Here is a 13,153-nt window from a genome sequence, read left to right as displayed (position 1 = left end):
GGGCAATGGGAATGGAAATGGAAATGGAAATGGGGCTTCTGCCGAGGGAAGTGAACCTGCTGCCTCCAACCAGGGTCCTGCTGCCGAACCTACAAACCCTGCCCTAAACCTAGATGATATGCCCTCTAAAACTGCTTCTGAGCTGGAAGCTCAAAGAATGAGAGAGAAGTTAGAACTCCTGGAAAGATCCATCACTGCTCTCAAAACCCACAAGGAGGTGGTGGACATGGACTCTTTGTCCTTGTTCCCCGAGGCGAGACTGCCAACCAAGTTCAAGATGCCCAACATGGACAAATTCGATGGAACGACTTGTCCTAAAACTCACTTGAAGATGTATGTGGGTGCCCTTAACCCATTTGGACTGAGTAGCGAGCTCCTTGCTCAATTGTTCCAACAATCTCTCACCGGTGCTGCTTTGAGGTGGTTTGTCAGCTTAGACCGATCCAAAATGAAAACCTGGGAAGACATCTGCAATGCATTTAATTCCCAATACCACTATAACATGGAGGTGGATGTCACTCGAAGAGAACTAGAAACCACCAAACAGAAAAATAATGAGCCCTTTTCCTCGTTCCTTATGAGGTGGAGAGCCAAGGCCGCCCAGATGATTAACCGGCCCTCTGAGCAAGAACAGGTAGACATAATAATCAAGAACCTACAACCTGTCTACCAACAGCAGTTGCGGACCCAGTATCTACCAACGTTCCAGTCGCTCATTGCCACTGCTACGAAGGTAGAAGATCTGATTCAAATGGGGCAACTGAAAGAAGACTCAGGAACCTCAAAGTACAAGAAACCTAGCCAAGCTAGCAAGGTCCACGAAGTGGCTAGCATCACCCCCACGAATCCTTTACGTGTGGGGAACATGAGAAATAATAATCAATCGTCCAGAAGAACTTATACTGATCTCGGGATGCCGATCCTTGTGGTATTCCGAGAGGCCGTCAAGGCCAACTACATTAAGCCTTTGGAAGCAAGGCCACCACCAAATCCATTACCAAGGAATTACAGGGCTGATGAATACTGTGAGTATCATCAGGGGCATGGGCACAAGACCGAAGCGTGTTGGACGCTCAAGAACCGCATCCAGGACCTGGTGGACAACGGTTCAATTATTCCCAGAAGTAAGCCAAACATTAGTACTAACCCCTTACCAAATCACGGGGTAAATGCTATTGTGGCTGATCAGGAACTGATCGATCCTTTCGAACTGTTCCTAGAAATGAATAACATCTGTGTCTTGGATTTGAATGACCTAACCGGAGAACTTGATGCTATAACCAGGAGCGGGAGACAATACGAACCGTTAGTTTTGGACAAAATTCAAAATAAACCCTACCAGAGGGCAGGGCAGCCAAAGGAGGACCCGGTGCTGTCACAATTAAAAAAGACACAAGCTAGGGTGTCAATCTGGGAACTTTTGGCATCATCTTTTCCTCATCGCCAAGCTCTTTGCAAGACTTTGAGTCAACTTCAGACGCCTGTGGAAGTTAGCCCTGAAGTGCTAGTATCCACCCTCACCCAATCATCTAAAACACGAAGCATCGGTTTCTCTGATGACGATTTGCCCAAGGAGGGAGGCAGTCATAACAATGCTCTTTATGTCACTGTTCAGACTCGAGACAAAACCGTGCCCATGGTTCTCATTGATAATGGGTCGGCGCTGAACGTCTGCCCACTGAGAGTAGCCAGCTGTCTAGGGTTGGAAGAAACTGACTTCACTCCCTCGGACCAGATAGTGAAGGCCTATGACAGCACCCGGAGGGAAGTGTTGGGGGTTGCTACGCTAAAGTTAACAGTTGGGCCAGTTGTGATGGAAGTCCCCTTTCAGGTAATTGATGTACTGACTAGCTTCAACCTGCTTCTGGGCCGACCGTGGATACATCACACTAAGGCAGTACCCTCATCTCTGCACCAAAAGGTCAAGTTTCCCTATGAAGACAAAGTTATCACCATACAGGGGGATGACTACAGTCAGCTCAAAAGGCCAAAGGGCCAGCCTCTCTTTGAGGTTAACCCTGAGACTGCCAATTTGCCCCTTTCTGGATTTCAATACGACACTTTACAGTTTATAGAGGGAAAGACCGCAAGCTCTCGAATTCTCTTTGATTTCGGGACAGTGCAAATAAACTGCATGGTGCCTCTAATGTTGAAAATGTCCTACCTACCAGGAATGATTATGGCAAGGTCCGGGAAGAAGTATCCTGCACTGCAAGCCTGGGAATGTCCAGTGAATGAAGGGACCTATGGTTTAGGTTATGAGCCCACTGATGAGGACCGTGCTGAGAGGACCCGAAGAGGAAGGAAAGAGAATGTACAGATGCGGCCTTACCTATTGACTCTGAACAGCTACTTCTACAAACCGGGAGAAGCAGTTCCTTACTGTGGCTTCCAGGAACCCTTTTGCTGCCCAACCGCTAGGAAGATGCTGCCTGGGTTAGAGATATTCTCAGATGTCTGGGGCAACAAGCCCGAAACCGTAACTGAACTGGATACAGAAGACTTCATGCAGCCTAGTCTCTTTGACGAAGTTGCGGTTATCACAGGAAATGACAGGAATCGAGACCTGTTGGATCTGATCAAGCTGAATGAAGGACCTCTCACCAACTGGTACACCGAGGAGGAGCGCGCTGTTGATAAACCCCCTCCCGAGTCAAACCTAGTACCTAAGTTGGTAGTCAAGTCCTGTATTGAGTTTGAGTCTGACCCCAAGTCTGAAACCGAGTCAGAGCCCAGTTCCAGTTCTGAGTCGTCTGCGTCGGATCTAGAAGATCCAGATTTCAAATTTGATGTATTCTTTGAAGATGATTCCGTCATAATTAATAAAGGCATGCAATTCTTGATTACCCTGCGTGTCTATCTTTCCAAGCATTTCCAAGCAAAAATAATCAAATAAATGAAATAAAAAATGAAAAGGAAAAAGTAATAATTGGCAAAGAAGAAAACGAACATACATACATTGCATCTGATTGCATGAACAGGGAACAGGTTAGTGAATGTTTGAAGAAATTTGCTGATTGCTTCATGTGGAAAGCAAGCGACATCACTGGAATTGACCCAGCAATAGTGGTGCACAAGATTCCAGTATACCCAGAGGCTAAGCCAGTGAAACAGAAGCTAAGAAGGCTGAAAACAGAATGGTCCTTGAAAATCAAGGAGGAAGTTGCCAAGCAGCTGGAAAACAAGTTCATAGAACCTATTGCCTACCCGACGTGGTTAGCGAACATCGTGCCGGTGCCAAAGAAGGATGGAAAAGTGCGAATGTGTGTGGATTACCGGGATTTGAATAAAGCATGTCCGAAGGACGACTTTCCCCTGCCGCACATTGACTTGCTAGTGGACCGAATGGTTGGACACGAGATGGTCTCCTTGACTGATCTTGCTGTCGATTATAATCAAATAATGATGCATGGGCCAGACAAAGAGAAAACGTCGTTCATCACAGAATGGGGAACTTACTGCTACAGGGTCATGCCTTTTGGGCTCAAAAATGTCGGTGCAACTTATCAAAGAATGGCAACGACCATCTTCCATGACATGATTCACCAAGAAGTAGAAGTATACGTTGACGATATGGTTGTTAAATCGAAAACAGCCGAAGAACATACAACAGCACTTGAGAAGTTCTTCCTTAGACTTCGAAAGTACAATTTAAAGCTCAATCCGGCAAAATGCCTATTTGGAGCTACATCCGGAGTGTTTCTGGGGCATATGGTCAGTCGGAAGGGCATAGAGATTGACCCTTCGAAAGCCAAGGCCATTCTGGAAATGCCAGCACCAAGGACGGAAAAAGAAGTTCGGGGTTTCCTGGGAAGGCTACAGTACATCAGCCGGTTCATAAATCAATTGGCCGATACTTGTGGTCCGATCTTCAAATTACTCAGGAAAGGAGTAGCGGTTAAATGGAATGAGGATTGCCAGAAAGCTTTCGACCAAGTCAAGCAATATCTGCTATCCCCACCAGTGTTACAGCCACCAAGGCTAGGAAAGCCTTTGTTATTATACCTATCGGTGACAGAAGAAGCGATGGGTGCGATGCTAGCTCAGCAAGCTGAAGATACGAAGGTAGAAAACGCTGTGTATTACCTTAGCAAGAGGATGCTGGAATATGAGCTAAAATACAATAAGATAGAGAAGCTGTGCCTGGCTCTAGTTTGGGCCTGTACAAAGCTGCAGCACTACCTCTCGTCTTACACTACGTATGTGATTTCTGAATCGAACCCCTTGAAATTCCTTATGGAGAGGCCGGTTCTTGACTATAAAATGGCTAAGTGGGTGTCGGTGCTCGCAGCCTATGACTTAAAATTTGTACAACGGAAGGCAGTGAAAGGCGGAGCCTTAGCTGATCAATTAGCAGAATTGCCGGTCGAAGACCAAATGCCGGAAGTAGAATTTCCTGATGAAGACTTGTTGAGCGTGGAAAGTGAGGTCTGGGAGATGTACTTCGATGGAGCTTCAAACTACCATGGAAACGGGGTTGGAGTCGTATTCAAAACTCCTTGTGGAGAATACGTCCCAATCGCAGTCAAACTAGATTTCGACTGTACCAACAATGAAGCTGAGTATGAAGCTTGCATAAAGGGGTTGGAAGCGGCCCTGGAAAAAGAAATAAAAATCCTTAAGGTTTTTGGAGATTCCAACCTGATAGTCTCTCAAGCTCTAAGGAAATGGAAAATTAAGGAAGAACGTTTGGTTCCTTACCTGCAACGTTTGGACGAATTAGCTCAGCAGTTTGAGGAATTATCCTTTCACTACTTGCCGCGAGCCAAAAATCAGTTTGCCGATGCGCTGGCTACTTTAGCTTCCATGGTTAATGTAGAGGGAGACCAGGTCATTCGCCCTCTGACAGTCAGGCTACAGAAGCAACCAGCACATGTCATGCATCTAGTCGATGACAAGCCGTGGTTTTGGGATATACAGAACTATCTTCAGAATGGAGCCTACCCGGACGGGTCCAAAAAGGTTGATCAACGAACATTGAGACAGTTAGCATCCGGATATTTCCTTACCGGTGGAATTCTGTATAAGAAAAGTTGGAATGGCCTGCACCTGCGGTGCGCTGATGAAGGAGAAGCTCAAGCCATTATGGATTCCTTACATAATGGGGAGTCTGGTCCACACATGCACGGGATAGCCTTGGCTCAGAAAATCATGAACCTGGGTTATTACTGGTCAACCATGAATGCAGATTGCGTGAGGCACGCGCAGAAGTGCCACGAATGTCAGATTTTTGCTAAGCTGCAAAGGCGGCCTCCGGTCAACTTGAATCCCATTACTTCACCATGGCCCTTCGCAACTTGGGGTATAGACATAGTCAGAAAGATCTATCCAAAGGCCTCCAATGGCCATCAATTCATCCTGGTTGCTGTTGACTATTTCACTAAGTGGATTGAGGCGGCCTCCTATTCGGTCTTGAATGCCAAGAAGGCAACGCAGTTCGTCCGTACCAACATCCTTTGTCGGTATGGAACACCATTCGAGATCATTACTGATAATGGGTCCCACTTTCAAAGCGAATTCTCGGATCTACTGAAGCAAAAGAAGATTCAGCATCACAAGTCTTCACCCTATCGTCCACAAACAAATGGGGCTGTAGAGGCTGCAAACAAGGCTATAAAAGTCATTTTGCAGAAGATAGTTCAAAAGCATAGAGCGTGGCACGAACAATTGCCAAATGCCTTGTGGGGATACAGGACTTCAATCAGAACACCTACTGGGGCAACCCCGTATTCCTTAGTATATGGCATGGAAGCAGTATTGCCTATTGAGCTGGAAGTTCAGTCGGCGAGGGTTATCCGGGAAAGCCAGATCAGTGAAGCATATTGGGCTGAGAATTATCATTTGCAGCTCTTGGGTATGGATGAAAAGCGATTGCGAGCAATCCACCAAACTCAAGTTTATCAAAGAAGAATGGCGCGACATTTTAACAAGAAGGTCAAAGACCGGAAACTGGAAGAAGGTTGTTTGGTTCCGAAGGAAATTAGACAACCGGTCATAGATCCACGGGGGAAGTTCCGTCCTCATTGGGCTGGACCCTATGTGTTGAAGAAGATCTTGTCAGGCGGAGCCGTTATTTTGACTGATTTGGATGGCTTGGAATTCACTAATCCATGTAATTTAGATCAGTTAAAAAGATATTTTGTGTAAATTGTAATCATTTGCATAATGTAAAACGAACTACAGACCTGATTCTCTTTGGAAAAAAGAAATTATATATCGGAGATATGTAGGCAGCCCTCATTGGGCGCGGTTTAAACATTAATAAAAAATCATTTCATAATTCATCTCTTCTTTGCCAAATAGAAAAAAAGAGGAAAGAAAAGAAAAAAAAGTAAAAAAAAAAGAAAAACCCGCTAAGTCGAAAACCTGAAAGGGCGGCTTAGGCAAAAATGGGTAGCTCGCTAAGTTGAAAACCCGAAAGGGTAGCTTAGGCAAAAATTAGAGCTTGAAATAAATAAAGTTAGAAAATGCTTGGAAAGCTAAATGATATTCGCAATTTAAGCTAAAAAGTCAAATCTCATTCTAATAGCAGCCCAAAGTCAGGCAGAAAGCAATAAATCCAAACAAAATAAGCAAATGATGAAATCTAAAGTCCAAGTCCAAAGCAAAGGCAAAACTACATCCAAAATCCAAAGCCAAAACAAAAAAAAACGATAAAGTCCAAAAGCCTGGAGAAGTCTAGATGTCCCGTCTCCTCCGTGGAGCAACATCCTCTGAGTCACCCTTAGCTGTTAAACTGTGATCCACCTCACCTGTCTTAGGAGCCAGCACAATCTCCTCACCAGTCCCAATCTCATCAGCCTGAACCCAACCCTCGAGTGCACTCAGCAGTGCGGTCCTTCTTGGTCTCTCAATTGGCCAAACAGTGGCAATGAACCAGGCTCGATACTCAGGAGAAGTCTGAATACTGGCAGGATTAGGCAAGGGCCTAACCATATGGTGATCTCTAACCCAAGCCCTAAGGACGGCTCGGGTAACACCCGGGTGTGAATACTCAAATTTTGAGGCTCAAAAAGCAAATTTTCCCGGACTGTGAATAATAAAATTTTCTACAGTGAATTTGACTTTGCTATAGTAACTTTGACTTTGCTACAGCAACTGTGCAAACAGTCCGGCCGGACCGGAGGCCATTTTGGACATTTACTGGAAGTATGCCAATATGGTACTTAAAACGTCCGGAATTTCACGAGGATCGCAGAACCGGTCCCGGAATGATTTTTGGAGGTCGGAAACTCCCAAAAAAACTCCCAAGTTGCCTCGAAATTCTTTATGGAGAGGCTGCTTCTAAGTAAGCAAAAGGAAAAACGGGACAAAAGGAACCCCTGGTCAAAAGGAAGCAAACAAAGCAAAAAGAAAAAAATGGGTCAAAAGGAACTTCTGCACAAAAGAAAGAAATCAAAGCTACAGGAAATCAAGTTGTCAAGAACGGGTCAACTACAAACTCTCCGACAAATTCAAGCCCATCAAGGGTAGAGGACAAATCATTTCAGCCATAAGGACAAAGACCAAGCGGCTGCTCACATTCTGAAAAAGCAAGTTAAAAGTAGTCATTTCCACAAATTGGATGACAACAAACACCTTGAAAATCAAGCGCCAAGCATGGCACAAATACAAGTGTCCTTAATAAACAAGGACCATTTCTCAAAACAAGGAAAAGGGAGAGTCTCCTCAAAATTCCTTATGGAGAGGAGAAGCATTGAGGAAATAAGTTTCAAATTCAGAGGAAGATAAAGTTCAAGAAAAGGAATCAAATTAACCTCAAGAATTCAAACATGGCGAAGCCACAAAATCATAAAAGCTTCTTCGACACTCAAGCCAATCAAGTTACCACCACAATGTGGGTATTCAAAACTCTTTGTGATGAATACAAGTCATATTTCAGTCAACCAGTGGTAAAACCACTACAACAACAAAGTCAGATTCGCCTAGAGCTCGAGTCAATGAGTTGATTCAACAATCCAGTCGGGAATGAATCCCGCAAAGACATCAAGTCGGGAAGGAATCCCACAACGACATCAAGCCGGGAAGGAATCCCGTGAAGAAATCAAGTCAGAAATGAACTCTGCATCGACATCAAGCCGGGAAGGAATCCCGCGAAGAAATCAAGTCAGAAATAAATTCTGCATCAACATCAAGTCGGGAAAGAATCCCGCAAAGACATCAAGTCGGGAAGGAATCCCGTGAAGAAATGAAGTCAGACATGAACTCTGCATCAACATCAAGTCGGGAAGGGAATCCTGCAAAGACATCAAGCCGGGAAGGAATCCCGTGAAGACATCAAGCCGGGAAGGAATCCTGCGAAGAAATCAAAACAGAAATGAATTCTGCATCAACATCCAGCCGGGAAGGACTCTCGCAAAGACATCAAGCCGGGAAGGAATCCCGAAGAAATCGAGTCGGAAATGAATTCCACAATCAGCATTAAGTCGGAATTGAATTTTGCCCCAACAGCAAGTCATTCCGCACCAAGTCGGAAATAAATTCCGCACCAAGACGGAAAGGAATTTCGCACTAACATCAAGTCGGAGATGAATTCCGCACCAGCCGAGCACGAAGTTCGCATCCCAGAAGGAACTACGAAAGACCTGATTCTCCCCATCCCCCGAAGAGTTCTTGGAGATACGTAGGCAGCCACAAAGGCGCGGTCACAAACATAAGTTTGCATCATAAAAAGCATTTTCTCTTTGCCAATATAATACAAAAAATAAAAAAAAAGAGAAGAAAAGAAAAATAAAAGCTGGAGTTGAAAACCCGAGAGGGCGGCTTCAGGCAAGAATTAAGCCCGCTAGGCTGAAAACCCGAAAGGGCGGTCTAGGCAAAAGTTAGGGCAAAGAGCCTGCTAGAGTCGAAAACCCGAAAGGGCGGCTACTAGGCAAAAGTTAAGGCGAAAAAAAAAAAAAAAAAGTGCTTTCAAAAGTCTCCTTGGGAGTATATAAATCATTTTTTCCAGGAATCACTGAGTTCCTTCGAGTCAAATTTCACTACAAGAAAAATTTGAGTCTCTAAATCGAGTCTCCAATGAGTCAAGTCTCCATCACCAGTGGTCATTCCACAACGAGTCACAAAAATCGAGTCACTCTCAAAAGTTCGTCACTATTTGAGTCATTCCAAGAGACAGAGAAAGGAAAATGTCAATTCAATCCCCGGGGTTTCCAAAATAACCCTAAAAATGTCAAACATAATCGTTGAGAGGTAATTCTTTAATACCTCGTCTCCACTCGGACCATCGTTTCTTCGATCATTTCTGACGAGCGATGTCATCAACATTGTCTGTTTCCTCGAGTCATATAAGTGGCTTTGTTCTCTTTGATTCCTCAATCGATTAGATAAGTACAACACCAATGTTTTGAAGTATTCCATGGTCAGCACCATTCTGGGGGCAAGAAGTGATAAGAACCTTCACCATTCTCCCATCACAGAAGTAATCACGGAATTTCTAGTCTTTCATTAAGAAGAAATTCTATTTCAGCTAATAAAGGCATCAAACAGGGGGCGAAATCCTCCAAGTCGGATTCAGGGGCAAGTGTTAACATACACAACCCAGAGTGAAACCCAACTATTGTCAACCTCTTTTTACATAAAACCTAGGGTGAAACCCTAACCAATAGCCAACCATTTTTCATCCAAAACCAAGCCATTTGATCATTTCGATTTTAAGTGGACCCTTGGTTCTCAAAGAAAAAAAACAAAAATAAAACAAAACATCTTTTCAAGTCCTCTAAGAGGCAAAATCTCTTTTCAAGCCCTCATTAAGAGGCAAAACATTTTTTCAAGTCCTCTAAGAGGCAACATCCTCAAAATTTGCGTTTCAGACAACCACCGACTCCCATAAATCATTTTTATGGTCGGCGGTGGGGGGCAACTGTGAATACTCAAATTTTGAGGCTCAAAAAGCAAATTTTCCCGGACTGTGAATAATAAAATTTTCTACAGTGAATTTGACTTTGCTATAGTAACTTTGACTTTGCTACAGTAATAAAACAGTCCGGCCGGACCGGAGGCCATTTTGGACATTTACTGGAAGTATGCCAATATGGTACTTAAAACGTCCGGAATTTCACGAGGATCGCAGAACCAGTCCCGGAATGATTTTTGGAGGTCGGAAACTCCCAAAAAAGCTCCCGGAGCGAGACATGGTGGCCACCACCAGTTACGGCGGCGCCGGCCGCCGGACACGGCGGCAGCTGCCGCCCAGCCTGGGCGGCACCTGCCGCCCCACCGCCTAGGCGGCAGCAGCCGCCCAGCATGGGCGGCACCTGCCGCCCCACCGACTGGGCGGCACCTGTCGCCCAGCATGGGCGGCGCCTGCCGCCCCACCGACTGGGCGGTAGCTGCCGCCCTCCCAGGCGGCACCTGCCGCCCAGCCAGGCGGCACCTGCCGCCAAGCCTCCTGGGCGGCAGCTGCCGCCCAGCCCGGCGGCACCTGCCGCCCTGGGTCCGATTTTGGCCTATAAATAGGCCATTTTCAGCCTAATTTTGGTACACCTTGTCCGTTTTGACGGACGAATCCTTCTCCCTCTCACGCTCCTTGCGTTTTCTTTACCGCTTTTTGCATTTAATTTAATTTTTTATTGCATTTTTATTGTGATATTTGGACATTAAAATTAAACAAATTAAAATTAATTAATATTTCCTAAGCGAGGAGCTTAATCCGAAATTAAGAAGCGGTCGTCGATTAAATCAGGTATGTAAACAAAACTCTGCCTATTTAATTTTAGCACTTCATGCATATTTCTCTTCTACTCTTAATAATTCTACAATTGCATAAATGCATCCACGTCATTATTTTTGGTAAATAAACTGCCTTAATTAATTTGATTAAGCTTAAATGCCCGGTTAATCAATAATCGTGGTATTAAAGTTTAAATCCGACAATATTGGCTAAAAGAGCCTAGTTAATCAATAACTACGGTTCAATTGCCTTATTTCGAACAAATCCGGCTTAAGTCCAATTAATCAATAATTGTGTCTAAAAGCCTTAATCAATCACGTCTCGACAATAAATTGTGATTAAGCTCGAACGCCCGATTAATCGATAATCGTGGCATTAAAGCCCAAATCGCACATTTTGGCAAACTAATTGCCTAAAACAACACATTTTGGCCAAAGGCCTTAAAATCAACCATTTTGGCGACAAAAGCCTAAATCGCACATTTTGGCAAACTAATTGCCTAAAACAACACATTTTCGGCTCAAAGCCATAAAATCGACATTTTTGGCAAAATGCCTTAAAATGAACCAACTTTCGGCCAAAGGCCTAAAATCAACCATTTTAGCGACAAATCGCGTAAAATCGACATTTGTGACAAAATGCCTTTAAAATCAACCATTTTCGGCTCAAAGCCGTAAAACCGGACAATTTTGGCCAAAGGCCTAAAATCAACCATTTTAGCGACAAATCGCTTAAATCAACATTTTTGGCAAAACGCCATAAAATAAATCAATCATTTTGGCGACAATCGCCTAAAATCAATCATTTTGGCAATCTAATTGCCTAAATCAATCTTTTTGGCAAAATGCCTTAAAATCAATCAAAATCAACATTTTTGGCATCAAATGCCTAAAATCAAATCAATCAACTCTTTGGCAAAATGCCTAAACAAAAATCATGCACGAAGCATACACACAATCATGCACGAAGCATACACAAAATCATGCATAAAGCATACACACAAAATGCACAAAGCATACACAAAATCATGCACAAAGCATACACACACTCATGTACAAAGCATACACACTCATGCATTAAGCATACACCTTCAAAGCCCTTGAAACAAGGCCTATCGAACTACGTTGACTTTGATCTTCCATTCAAACGGAAGTACGTAGGCACGTTCGGGATTTCACCCCGGGTGGCAAGTCAAAATCACTCAAACGTTTCATTAATCCATCATTCACCTTGCAAAGCATTCATTCATCGGTTAGTTTATCAGCATGACATAGTCTCGGGATCCATCTCGGGTTCGTAGATTGTGCCTTAAACATTGGGATAATTAATCTAGTAACTAGGTTAATTAAAAATGGAGTCACTTAGGGTTTTTTCCTAGTTTACCCTAAAATAATTAAACAAGGTGGCGACTCACACACATCACGTGTATTTCTTCTCATTCATCATATGCATCACATGCCTATGAGCTTTTGGGGAAGGGGTTCACACCGGGGTGATGGCCGAATCAGCAGGAAAGTCATCCGTAATCGGAACAGTCTGATCTACCCCCATCTGTCTCAAGACGCGCGAAGCACAGTACCAGGTACAATGTGTAAGGCCCAGAAGGTAAACTCGGGTGTGATGAAGGCTAACCTGGATAAAACGGTTGATGTTGTACCAGGAGATGAACCACAATATCTCGTTTGGGCCCAACTCGATCAACCATGAAGCCCATGCATCAGTAGTAGGATGCGAGATTAAGATCCTCCGCATGCGATACTGAGATGGGTTATAAGGAAGGGAAGTAGGAGCAGCAACCACTTGTAGGTGATCCTTCAACCAAACCTGAGTAATGGATCCTTTATATTACGAGGGAATGGTTTAAAAAGAAAAAAAAATGAGAAAAGATAATAAAGAGAAATACCTGGAGAATAATGGGAGAAACTGTCCAGTCATCAAACCCCAAAGCAGCCCTGTCAAGGCTCCTGATGGTTTCTGCCAGCACAATGCCGCCAATACAACCCATATCCTCCATTTGTAGAACCATGGGGCAAAGACGCAAATCCCTAAAGCCTGGGTCCCGGTTAAATATAAAGCCAGCCAATAAACAGAAAACCAAGGCCCGCATCCTCAGCCTCATCCGGTTTGGGTCATCTGGGCAAGCCTCTGAGAATTCGTCAATCAGAGGCAGCAGAATTGCTTTTTGGTCATCAACAATCATAGCCCTAGCCTGGGGTCGGTTGAGTTGAAACAGGGTCTCAAATGACCTAACATACCCAATTTTTACCTCATGCTTGACCAAAGGGGCATTGGGGTCACACCCTATAATTGCACAAAACTCCTCAAAGAGAGGGCACATTTCCTCCATGATCGCCCCAAACCGGAAAACATGGGCCTCAGGATCCCAAAGTCTAATATAGGCCCTTAAGAAAATCCAGTCAACTACTACACCCCTAAGAGTAATAACGGGGGAGAGACCATACCTCCCCAAGTTGATCTTTT

The sequence above is a fragment of the Jatropha curcas genome, chromosome 6 (genome assembly GCF_041381405.1).
Source record: "Jatropha curcas cultivar XTBG-Jc1 chromosome 6, XTBG_Jcur_1.0, whole genome shotgun sequence".
Lineage (NCBI taxonomy): Eukaryota > Viridiplantae > Streptophyta > Magnoliopsida > Malpighiales > Euphorbiaceae > Jatropha > Jatropha curcas.
The sequence above is the reverse complement of the archived record's forward strand: the minus strand, read 5'-3'. Positions refer to the sequence as shown.